This window comes from Ovis aries, chromosome 2 (assembly GCF_016772045.2).
Source record: "Ovis aries strain OAR_USU_Benz2616 breed Rambouillet chromosome 2, ARS-UI_Ramb_v3.0, whole genome shotgun sequence".
Classification (NCBI taxonomy): domain Eukaryota; kingdom Metazoa; phylum Chordata; class Mammalia; order Artiodactyla; family Bovidae; genus Ovis; species Ovis aries.
This window is the reverse complement of record NC_056055.1, coordinates 63,736,097-63,749,291: the sequence shown is the minus strand read 5'-3', so window position 1 is coordinate 63,749,291 and position 13,195 is coordinate 63,736,097. Positions and strand designations below refer to the sequence as shown.

Genomic DNA, 13,195 nt, shown 5'->3' with positions numbered 1-13,195 from the left:
TTGGTTCTGATAGAGCACTTGGCTTTATTTGTTCCTTTTTATCTGCTTGGGCTAAGGTTTATTTGCATACTGGGATATGATTGGATGAACAAACTCGGAGCAAAAAGAAAACGACACTACTTATTTGTAACACCTAGAGCAGGAAGCCCTTGACTTTAAACTTAAATCCTTAAGAAACCAGTGCTCCAGTATCGAAGCTGCGTCCGGAGTCAGGGCGCTATTTGCAGACGAATTAATTTACAAAGCCGAAACCTGTGATAAGTGTAGGAAGCACAGCTGCTCTGGCCACTAAGACCAGTTATTATTTTTTTGGCTTTTCGTGCTTTTTATGTTACTGTGAAACTTTCTGTGTTCTGACAGACTTGGAGTCAGAGAATTCAAGGATTGAAAAGGAATCTTAAAGGGCACTTGTGCTTTGCAGAGGCGAGTGAGGCAAGGACCCTGGCCAGGTGTCTTTAGGACAGTGCTATCGGCTAAACTTGTCCATGTCCCAGAAAAGCAGGGTGCTTTTCTTTAGGTCCCCTCTAGAAACCCTACCCCAAGGCCACTTTAAAAGACTCATACCCATCAAATGTATTTCAGTGCTTGGTAAGCAGACCTACTAGGATTTCAGGAGCTCTAAATTATCTTTATTTAAATTATCTTTGTCTTTATTTAAATGGTCTTTATCTAAATTATCTTTTATATGTGGGAACAGAAATGTCAGCAGGATTTTTTAGGGAACTCAGACTGTGCTGTCACACACTCACCACAATAGCAAATGGCAATATCGTCTGCTAAAACTCACTTAAAATGAAAGTAACCCCTGGTTTTGGAAGTTGGCTGGTATTTATCAGTCACTGACGCAGACAATTGTACCAAGAATGAATTTAAACAGGACTCTTGAGTAATATAGGTTCTTAAAATGAGATTAATGTTTCAAGTTGGGAACATTCAAAAAGGACAATTTTTAACTGTACTACTCCCATTTTTAAGTATAAAAGTTTATTTTATCGAAAGTCTAGCAAAAGTTACAGTCAGAGCAAGATGGAAAACCTTGGGTGCTTTTAACCAATTACTAAGAATTAAGAGTAATAATTATTTCTTCCAGTGAAAAGTGCCAGCTTTTCCAAATATGGGATTTAAGTAGGAAAGCTAAGGTTTGTTGAATAGTTACTCCAAATCAGGGGCAGGAACTGTACTTTCTCTTTCCGCCCTTACTGGGTTCCCCACTTTACAGACATAAAATAGCTTGTTTATGAACACCAATCTTATAAGTACAAAACCAAAATTTCATTTCAGGCCAGTGTGACACCAAAACCTTGGTTCTTGTTCCAATTTATTCTCCTTGTCCTCCTCTCCATAAGAGCGTTCACAGATGGGCTCGAGAGTCGGCTGTTTTGTTCTCTGAGTCGTCACCCTCACAGGCCCTCAAGCGTAGCCTTTTATTTGTCTAAGATGGGGGTCAGCAAACTTTTTTCTGTAAAGAGAGAAAGATTATTTTCTGCCTGCTAGGCCACATAGTTTCTGTTTTGATTTACTCAGCTCTACAGTCAACCAATACCATAATACACTTTGCAATACAATTTTATTTACAAAAACAGATTCCGCTCAGAGGCCAGACCCCTAGATGCTAAGACAACCATCCCTGAGGTCCTTGCCTCCCCTGTGCCTCTGCTTGAAGACCAGATAGAAACTTCTGTGCTATTTCGTTGTGTTTTTCTCTTTGTCCCTATCCCCCTCACTCACAATTTCATTCTTTTTGGAAAATCTAATTGTTTTCTCTCTTAAAAATGTGTTTTGAATTAAATGCACAATTACACAACAGCTGTTACATAACTCACAGAGTGGTGCTCTGGCCAGGCCCAGACAGCTGTGTTTTGCTACTTTCTTCTGCTCTCAGCTTTGCAGTTGTTTGTGGAGTCAAACACTTGTCCAGGCAGTCGAAGCTCAATGCTTCACAGCACACTTGGTGTGTCATCTCACTATTTATACGCTCATTCTTAATCATATTTTATTGAATAATTACATAAGAACAGGTCCCTTTATGCCAGATATTACAGAATGTAGGTAAAAGGAACAGCTATGAAACAGGTTACCACACCTGCCCATTAAATTTTTACAAATATTTACTGAGTATCTTCTATGAGGAAAGCATTGTGATTAGAGGATCAGAAACTCTCCCACCTTAATCTTACTTGAAGGGCAGATCTTTCTTATCTAGAAACCACAGAGCCTGAGATCTCTGCTTCTGAAGTAAGTATTGATATCATCCATCTCCTAGAATTTGTCTTGTAGAATAGTATGTTCTTAGGAGTGGTTGCATGGGTAAAAGGCCGAGGAGATCACTTCCCTCCTTTACAAAGGGAAAATGGCTTTGGTGAGAACTTAAGGAAAAGGAAGCCCCACTTCAAGACTGGGTCAAAGCTTGTATATTTTTATATACAATATATATTATATATTTTAGCAGGCTTATTCAGCAGAGGATGGGCTGGAAATTAAACTTGGGAGTCATAGATGAAGTATGTTTAATCATCCTTTCCTTCTTAGGGGCAAGTTAAATTACACACACACACACACACACACACACACACACACACACACACCTGTGAAGGGGTGGGAAGAGGAGCTTAATTTAATTTTCTTTTAAATCTGACTTCTTCTAGTCCTTGGTGAAAATTGTCATTATCCCAGGAACCATGCAGATTGGTCTCCAACCATGGCTGAAACTGCTGTGTCATAGTATAAGGAATCTCTCTAAAACTCCTCTAAAACTCAAGCCTTAGTCACTGAAAAGCTATTGGGGCCTAAGCTTCCCCCACTCACATGAGTAGCTGAAATAAAAAACATGCACATTTAACACACATAACTGTATGGTGAAATACAAAATCGCTGACCTTCACATTTTCTGATTTCAAAATCCAGAATCGATCTGTTGGAGCTGAACTTGCTTTGCTTAGTGACATCTGCTGTCCCTGACTCTTCAGTGTGCCTTCAGCATCACAGGGTGAGTCTGCTGGGTGGTTAACCCAGCGACGGATATGTCCCTTTGCTTTTGATCACTGCAGTTTCAACAGACACCACATGGGTTCATGTGCCTGTTTGGCTTTTAATAATTTGGAAAAAAATGGATCTTGTTACGTGATGAGAGAATCTGCTTGATTGGCAAGTGGGCATTAAAAAGGGAGGTGGAAGAAGCATTAGAGTGTGTGAACATATCTTTTTGTGGGCTAATTTCTGTTCATCTGACATCCTTTGCCCATTAGCAATGTTTTTTTTTATTTTTTTATTTTTTAACCTTTGATTTCTCCTGCTCCTCACATATCCTATCAACTGTTTTCTCTTTGTCTTGTGTTACTAAAATGGCAGATGCCCCTCTTACCTGATACAATCAGGATACTAACTAATTAGAAGGGTAACTAAAAGAAACATTAGATTAAAGCCTCTATAAAACTGTTTTAGTTTAAATAGATTTTTGCTGAACTTCATGGGCCAAATCCATTTCTTAGAGCTGGGTCTGCTGCTCAAGCTTGAAATAACCTTGCATGAATAGTGTTCACATTGCTTTTGTTTCCTCAAAATGCAGAAAGGAGTTTAAAGCCATTAAAGACATCTTTGAGGCAATCTGAATGCAGACTACTTTGAGAGTTTTATACATTTTCTAGTTTTTTTTACAATTGTTTTATGTATAGATTGTTAGTATGCCAGCGTGTTTCATAATTTGACAAGATTGAGTGTTTACATAACACTCAGTTTTGTTTTCATAGAAATCAATTGCCCTTTCCTCCTAATAAATCAGCAACTTAAATAACATTTAATTCAACCATGCAGTTGAAATACTAGGTTCACATTAATGATAAGAATTTGGAGCAAAGAGATTTGACTACTGGTAAGCAGAGAAGATTGTTTCCAAAACTGAGTGTATGTAGACATGAGTCTACATATATTTTTCTCTTTTAATTTATTTTTATTAAAAATTTTTTAGAGTCAAATATGCCATATATGTGTACATGCATGCTAAGTCACTTCAGTCGTGTCCAGCTCTTTGAGACCCTATGGACAATAGCCCACCAGGCTCCTCTGCCCATGAGATTCTCCAAGCAAGAATACTGGAGTGGGTTGCCACGCCCTCCTCCAAGGGATCTTCCTGATCCAGGGATCAAACTCATGTCGTTCACATCTCCAGCATTGGCAGGTCAGTTCTTTACCACTAGCGCCACCTGGGAAGCTCATAACATGTATAGAAAGCTGCAAAAATCATAACTTTTTTGTAGTAACATCTCAACAAAAATCATGAAAGAAACAAAACAAAATAATCACCACTGGGATCAAATAAAGAACAATATTAGAACCTCAGAGTCCACTTTGTACATCCTTTCTGTCACTATGTCCTTCTTCCTAACCCCAGATGATGAGTAACTTAACTCTAATGCCACGTGTTCTTTTCTCCCCGGTTTTGAATTTGTAAACAAATTACCCAGTCAAAATATTCTTACAAAGGAAATTCAGAGGTGCAAGTTAATCTGGGAAGTGAGTTAAATCATGGTTGTAGGTAAAGAAAGTTTCTCAGGGAGTACTCTCCACTCAAATGTCATCCAATAAATATAAATTATAAGTGCAAAATGCACAGCAACAAGTTAGCATCTTTAAGTCAAGGGTATTTTTTTTTTTTTACTCCCAATCCTGGCACATGGAAGGGTACAGAGAAATAACCCTTTTCCTATAGAGTTTCTCAGAGCTTAATAATACTTGGCAAACTGCACTAAATTATAAAAATAGTCGACCCTTATTCTATGTCTAGAAATTTATTTTAAGGATACAATCAAATATGTCTAAATTATGAATAACTATCTTTAGAATAATATAAAATTTAAAATACCAAATGGTTTAGATAAATCCTGGATTAGTGAAAACAGTAAACAAATACTTGGAGAATTTTTGTGTTATGCTATAAATTATTTAAAAGAAAAAACAGTTTAAGAGGTTACAAACCTGTGTACTATCTGTAGGTATGCTGAGAAATTGTGCTTTTTTTAGTATTTGGCTGAAATCTGCAATTTGCCTTTGACCTTTGCCTCAGTGTTTGGAAAGCTAAATAGATGAATTTTGACTTCACTGTCATTTCTGCCATTCTGAATTTATGCATGATAAAAAGAATCATGTGATTTCTTTTTGTTATATTTTATATAATTTTCCCAGACAGAATAATGACTTCTAAAGATATCCCTGGAAGCTGTGAAAGTCACTTTATACGGCAAGAGAAATGTAACAGTTGTAATTTAATTAAGGATCTTGAGCAATTATTTATTTTGGATTGTCAGGGTGGGTCTTAGATGCAGTCCCAAGTATCCTTAAAAGAAAGAGGCAAAGGCGATTTGACCACAGAAACAGGAGGTGGCTTGGTCATTGAAGCTGCTAGCTTTGACAAGTAAGGGGCCAGGAGCCAGGGAATGCAAGGAATGCAGTTCTAGAAACTGGAAAATACAGGGAAGTGGATTCTTCTCCAGAATCTCTGGAGGGTGCTGGCTCAGCCCATCCCTCTGACCTTGACCAGTGAAACTGATTTCAGTCTCTGACCTCTAGAGTTTTAAGAGAATAAATGTGTGCTGTGTTAAACCACTAAGTTTATGGTAATTTGTTACATCAGTCATAGGAACCCAAAATATAACCAATGTAAGCACGAGTTCAGGGTTGCTAAATATTACAAGCTGTTATCGATCACATGCTCTGTGTGTTTTTCTGGTTTATTGTTAAAATCTAAATATTCTTGTTCAAATAAAGGAAAGCTTCCCTCCCATCTGACCTTGGAATAGAAACTTCTCAGGTGCTTGACATCTTGAAAACTTTTCAGTTTCAGTTGTACTATAAATGAATATTCATTCAATTGCAAAAGTAAAATGCAATAGATAATGCTGTTTATGAGAGCCATTAATTTTTTTAATGATTATTTTAGCTGCTGCTAAGTTACTTCAGTCTTGTCCGACTCTGTGCGACCCCATAGATGGCAGCCCACCAGACTCCCCCTGTCCCTGGGATTCTCCAGGCAAGAACACTGGAGTGGGTTGCCATTTCCTTCTCCAATGCATGAAAGTGAAGTTGCACAGTTGTGTCCAACTCTTAGCGACCCCATAGACTGCAGCCTTCCAGGCTCCTCTGTCCATGGGATTTTCCAGGCAAGAGTACTGGAGTGGGTTGCCATTGCCTTCTCTTGGATAATATTAAACCTGGTTTGAATTTGCTTCCTTTAATTTGTTCCCACATTTTAAAGTTATATGTACTCAGATCTATAACCAAAATCCCAACATAACTCAGGCTTTACATTCTAGCTGCTTGTTGGTTACCTGAGCTACATGTCACATCTAGTCAGATAGCTGGGTTTGAAAACTGAGAGCCTGCATATTTGTTTTATGTGGACCATGCAGTATGATTGAAAAAAAATAAAAGAAACATTTACGTAAAAAAAAACCACCAAATTTTAACTTGAGCGTCGGAAATCTCAAAGAGTATTTTAGCCTGCCTGCCTATTGGAATCAACTAGGGAGTTCAAAACAAAACAAAAGAGATCCTGATTCAATAACAGGAGTTTGAGCCCATCTACTACATCGCTTCAGTCATATCCGATTCTGTGACAGCCCACCAGGCTCCCCCTGTCCCTAGGATTCTCCAGGCAAGAACACTGCAGTGGGTTTCCATTTCCTTCGCCAGTGCATGAAAGTGAAAAGTGAAAGTGAAGTCACTCAGTCATGTCCGACTCTTGGCGACCCCGTGGACTGCAGCCTACCATGCTCCTCCACCCATGGGATTTTTCAGGCAAGAGTACTGGAGTGGGGTGCCATTGCCTTCTCCGTGAGCCCAGCTATTGGTATGCATTTAAAGTTCCTCAGGTAATTGTAATGTGTGGGCAGCTGTCAGAACCACTGAAGCAGCTCTATTTCCTCATGTTGTTCAGAGTTGGAGCGACATGAACATCACCTGGAAAACTTTTAGAAATGCAAATTCTCGGGTTCCATCTCAGACCAACTGAATCAGAATCTTTGGAGATAGGGCCCAATAATCTGTGCTTTAAGGAACCCATCAGGTGATTCAGAGTTAAAGTCAAGTTTGAGCACCACAGCACTAAACATAGACCCAACCTACCTCTAATATTTAGTTCAGCCTATTTTCACTCAGTTAAGTTAACTACCTAGTCTCTTAGTTCATATTTTAAGACCTCCTGATTGAACTCACTGGCTCAGTGGATAAAGAATCTGCTTACCAGTGCAGGAGACACAGGACACTCAGTTCAGTCCCTGGATCAGGCAGAGGAGGAGATGACAACCCCCTCCAATATTCTTGCCTGGATCTGGATAATCCCATGGGCAGAAGAGCTGGCAGAATACAGTCCAGAGAACCGGAAAGAGGTGAACCTGAGTGACAGGGAGAGCACGCACACACACACAATTAAACTATCATTTCTCAAAATCAAATTTTTTCTTGAATTTTCCCCTTCTGATTATGACAAAACAACACTGGCCAAATTTCAGGCATCTGTGATTCCTTGCCTTTTTCCTGTAAAACTGTTAATTTTATTTATTGAAGTAATTATTACCTTCAACTGTCTAGTGTCCTGACATTGTAGGTCTGGATTTTAAAGAGCAAATCACTCTCATGTTTTTAATCCAATCTGAGAGTTTCTGATTACAAGAGTCTTTGTTAAATACATACATTTAGTCCATTTCTACTTGTATTGTGACGACTCATGTGCTTTATGCTTTCTGTTTGTCCTTATATCAGTTAGGATTAGGTTTGGTGCCCATCATGAAAAATCCAGAATAAATACTCAAAATGGAAATGGATTTCTCTTTCACATAAACAGATAGTATAAATTGCTCATCCAGGGTAGGCGTGGTAACAGAGTTGAGAGCTACAGAGGCTCCTTTCAGCTCACTGCCCCAGAATGACTCTTGGCCTCCTGATAAGAGAAGGCTGCCAGAATTCCAACCATTACATTCATATTCCAGGATTCAAATGGAGAAAGGGGAAGAAAAATGACAAAAGACTAGAGGACCCTCAGTGATCAGAGTTTAGTCACATAAACACACTTAACTATAAGGAAAAATAAAGATTGTACACTTCTTTCTGGGCAGCCAGGCTCATAGGTCAAAATCAATAATTGTAATATTAAGAAGGGAAGGACTATTGCAAAGGTAACTGAATACTCTTTTTCTTCTTCTCCGGTATGGAGTATAATTTCTTTATTCTTCCATTTTCACTTCTTTTCTTGTTTAGAAGAAATTTTTTTTTAATTTGTCAAACTATAAATTTTAATGCACTTCATTTAAGGATATAAATTTCCCTCTAAGCATGTCTTTAGCAACATCTACAAGTTTGGATAGGGCATCCTTGGGTGCTAAGCAATAAAGAATCTACCTGCCATTGCAGGAGATCCAAGAGATGCCATTTCAATTCCTGGGTCAGGAAGATCCCCTAGAGAAGGAAATGGTAACTCCATTTTTGCCTGGGAAATCCCATGGATAGAGAAGCCTGACAGGCTTCTGTCCATTGGGTTGCAAAGAGTTGGACATGAATTTAGCGACTAAACAAGTTTAAATGCAGTAGATTCATTTTTTCAGTCAATTAAAAAGAGTTTCTAATTACCATTGTGATATCTTCCTTGACTTATAGTTTATTTTGGTGTGCATTTCTTAATTTTTCTATTGGTTGGTAGTAAACAACCCCCAAATCTTTGTATCTTACATTACTAAGGCTATTATATACTTGTCAAATTAGCATTGCTTTATCTTACTTGTGAATTGAACTTGTTATCACTGTAAGACGTCCCTATTCATGTCTATGCTTTTTGCCTTCATCTGATAAGTTACAGCCACAGTAGCTTTTCTTTGGGTTGGAATTTGTATAATATATATTCTTCCATCTTCCTACATACAATCTCTGTGTCTGTATGTATTACATGTCTGTTTGGGCTTCCCTGGTGGCTCAGATGGTAAAGAATCCACCTACAATGCAGGAGACCTGGGTCTGATCCCTGGTTTGGGAAGATCCCTTGGGTCTGGCAACCCACTCCAGTATTCTTGCTTGGAGAATCCTCATGGACAGAAGAGCCTGGTAGACCACAGTCCATGGGGTTGCAAAGAGTCAGACATGACTGAGCAACTAAGCACATTGAATGATCCACTACTGGATTTTATTTACTTATGCAGCTTAACAGATTTTCTTTGATTAGATCACTTATTTTATTGACATGTAATATAATGTATTTATAAATTTATGTTTAATGTCTATCATCTTACTAAATACTTTTATGTTACTTGCTCTATTTTTCTTTTCTCTTAAAAATTGATTTAAAATTTTTAGTTTTAAAATTAAATTAAATGTTAATTTTACATTTAATGTACATTCATGTAAATTAATTTAAAAATTATTTATTCTCTGTGTAATTTGGGGAATTTTATACTAATTTTATTATTTTAATAGTTTTTCAAATATTATGTATATTTTTTCATTTATTAAAGTCTAAAATTAATTTGTACCTCTTTTCCTTGGCTAATCTTCAGTTCAGTTCAGTCGTGCAGTAGTGTCCGACTCTTTATGACCCAATGAATCACAGCACGCCAGGCCTCCCTTTCCATCACCAACTCCCGGAGTTCACTCAAACTCATGTCCATCAAGTCAGTGATGCCATCCAGCCATCTCATCCTCTGTTGTCCCCTTCTCCTCCTGCCCCCAATCCTTCCCAGCATTAAACTCCTTTACACCTCTTCCCATAACATGTCATTGTTGGCGGATGTTTCTTTGAATATTTGTGTGGGAACTTCCCTGGTGGTCCAGTGGTTAACAATCTGCCTTGTAATGCAGGGGACGTGGGTTCGATCCTTGGTCAAAAAACTAAGATCCCACATGCCACAGAACAGCCAAGCCCTCTCACAGTGGCATAGGAACTACTGAGCCCACATGCTCCAGAGCCTGTGTGCCACAACTTGAGAGCCTGAGTGTCATGTGTGAGATCCAATACAGCCAAATAAATTAAATATATGTATATATTTGTATGCATGTTAATGTTATTAGATAATCTATTTTCCACTCCAGGTTCATTTCATCTCTTTGTCTCATGGCATAGCTTTCTGCCCTCTGGCTTATGGTTTGGCTCAACCTGCAAGAAAGGGAGGGAGACGCTGATAGGAGCAGCAAGAGGGAAAGGCCAAGCCACTTACTCCCTTGCTTCTCTGTGACTGAGCGGCATTCTGGCAGGGTTCTCACAGGGCTGTCTTCCTGCATAACTGCCAGCCTTATTGAGTGTTCCTCACTGTAAAGTACTGGCTTTATTCACTGGGCTCTGTAAACACCATTTACTTGTCCTGTCTCCTCAATCTTTCAAAAGTGGTCACTGCTTTTTACCTGTGTAAGCTCTGGGTTATCCAGTACCTTTGTGGACTGTCCACCTTTCTGTAAGAAATTCCCTCGTTACAACTCCAGCCAGGTGTACCTTCTGTTTTTCCTGTGACCCTGGTGTTATCCCTTTAGCATTTTAGATATATCTTTTTGTTTTATTTAATTGTATAATTGGTTATGTATAATAACATAAGCACTACCAAACCTCTACACAAAACAAAATACTTTGAAGATGACCTACATGTATACTTGTAGGTCCTACAGTCCATTGCTGTGTCCCTGCTCTCCTCCTTGGATGAGAAAATTAGGCAACCTGTGTTCATTATTCTCTTGATTGACTTCAATTGTATCTCTGTGTATTCCAGAAAATGGTACGTATATGCTTGTGTGTGTGTGTTAATGTATACGCGTTAATTATTTCTAACTTTATAAAAATGGACTCTTTTTTTCTTTTTCTTACTTGCATGTTATATTGATGTGATTCATCCATAGTAATGTACATGACTATAGTTTTTTATTTTGACTGCTGGGTAATAAACTTTTCTGATAATAGTTTATTCATCCAGAATTGATAATGGGTTTTGGGGGGCTTGTATGAACATACTTGCATATATTTCTACTGGCTATATATCTAGAATCAAATCTGATATTTCTTAAGGAAAAGGAATGTTAAGCTTTGGTATATAATGCCACGGTGATTATATCAATTTGTACTTCTGCCTTCAATGGAAAAATGACCCTATGGATCCATATTCTTCAGCATTTGAGTCTCAAGCTTTTTAATTTTTAATAAAGTGATACAAAATGGTATCACATTGGGATCTTATTTGTTCTTCCTTGGTTACTAAATATCTTGACTACTTCATCATATGTTTATTGGTCAGTTTTGTTTTTGTAAAAGTGTGTTTACATGATTTGTACTTTTATTAGAATGCATATTTTAAGTACTTTTGTAATATTTAAAAATATACACTTGATTCTGATTATTAATCACGTTATTGTCAGTTATAAATCTCTAAATTTATAAATCTTTAAATTTTACTTTATATACAGTATATTTTTAATGATCAAAGTGTTCCTAATAGTAATACAATTAAATCTATCAATCTTTTATTTTTACAATCAATATTTTTTGTGCTTTTTAAAAGAAAACTATCCAAATATCACAGACTAAAGATATGCTGGTATCTTTTCCTACTAAGAACATTAAAATTCTATTTTTCCCTTTGAAGCTTATATGGAAATGATCTCTGTGAATAGTGTGAAGTGGGCTTCCCTGGTGGCTCAAATGGTAAAAAATCTGCCTATAATGTGGGAGAGGAAGATCCACAGGAGAAGGGAATGGCAACCAACTCCAGTATTCTTTCCTGGACAACTCCATGGACAGAGGATCCTGGTGAGCTACAGTCCATGGGGTCAAAAAAATTTGGACACAACTGAGTGACTAGCACTTTCACTTTTCAGGGTATGCAGGAAAGTCAGTGGTGTGCTACAGCACTCATACTAGCTCAGGAAACTTGATTGTTAACATTGCAGGAATTTGAGTCAGATGACTTGACATTGGTTGTTGTTGTTCAGTCACTCAGTCATAGTCCAACTCTTTGCAACACAATGGACTTCAGCACGCCAGGCTTCCCTGTCCTTCACTATCTCCCAGGGCCTACTCAAACTCATGTCCATTGAGCAGGTGATGCCATCCAGCCATCTCATCCTCTGTTGTCCTCTCCTCCCACCTTTAATCTCTCCCAGCACCAGGGTCTTTTCAAATGAGTCAGTTCTTCGCATCAGGTGGCCAAAGTATTGGAGTTTCAGCATAAACAACAGTCCTTCCAATGAACACTCAGGACTGATCTCCATTAGGATGGAGTGGTTTGATCTCCTTGCCATCCAAGGGACTCTCAAGAGTCTTCTCCAACACCACAGTTCAAAAGCATCAATTCTTCAGCACTCAGCTTTCTTTATAGTGCAACTCTCACATCCACACATGACTACTGGAAAAAGTATTAAACTCAATCACGGGTGGAGTAATTGCATTATGGGAATTGTCAAATGCTCCAAAATCACTGCAGTTGGTGACTGCAGCCATGAAATTAAAAGACGCTTACTCCTTGGAAGAAAAGTTATGACCAACCTAGATAATATATTCAAAAGCAGAGACATTACTTTGCCAACTAAGGTCCGTCTAGTCAAGGCTATGGTTTTTCCTGTGGTCATGTATGGATGCGAGTGTTGGACTGTGAAGAAGGCTGAGTGCCAAAGAATTTATGCTTTTGAATTGTGGTGTTGGAGAAGACTCTTGAGGATCCCTTGGACTGCAAAGAGATCCAACCAGTCCTTTCTGAAGGAGATCAACCCTGGGATTTCTTTGGAAGGAATGATGCTGAAGCTGAAGCTCCAGTACTTTGGCCACCTCATGCGAAGAGTTGACTCATTGGAAAAGACTCTGATGCTGGGAGGGATTGAGGGCAGGAGGAGAAGGGGACGACTGAGGATGAGATGGCTGGATGGCGTCACAGACTCGATGGACGTGAGTCTGAGTGAACTCCAGGAGATGGTGATGGACAGGGAGGCCTGGCGTGCTGTGATTCATTGGGTCCCAAAGAGTCGGACACGACTGAGCGACTGAACTGAACTGAACTGAACAGACCAGTACAAATCAGAGCTTTTTTGTTTTATTTTGTTTTTAGACAGTTGGTTTACCAGCATAGCGTTGATAATCTTCTTTATGTGCATAAGCACTTTTTCAAGTTCCTTTCATTGAACATCTTGCTTTTCTTCAATAACTTGATGTGCTACCTTGTCATAGAATAACATTTCATAAAAATAT

At 38.5% G+C, this 13,195-nt stretch overlaps 1 long non-coding RNA gene across 1 annotated transcript; it reads left to right on the top strand.

Moving 5' to 3' along the window:
• Positions 1 to 2,922: 2,922 nt before the first annotated feature.
• On the top strand, positions 2,923 to 12,602 carry LOC132659172 (uncharacterized). The gene is made up of 3 exons (XR_009599223.1): positions 2,923 to 2,986; positions 10,624 to 10,739; positions 11,601 to 12,602. It is a non-coding gene; the product is annotated as an uncharacterized LOC132659172 (long non-coding RNA).
• Positions 12,603 to 13,195: the final 593 nt, after the last annotated feature.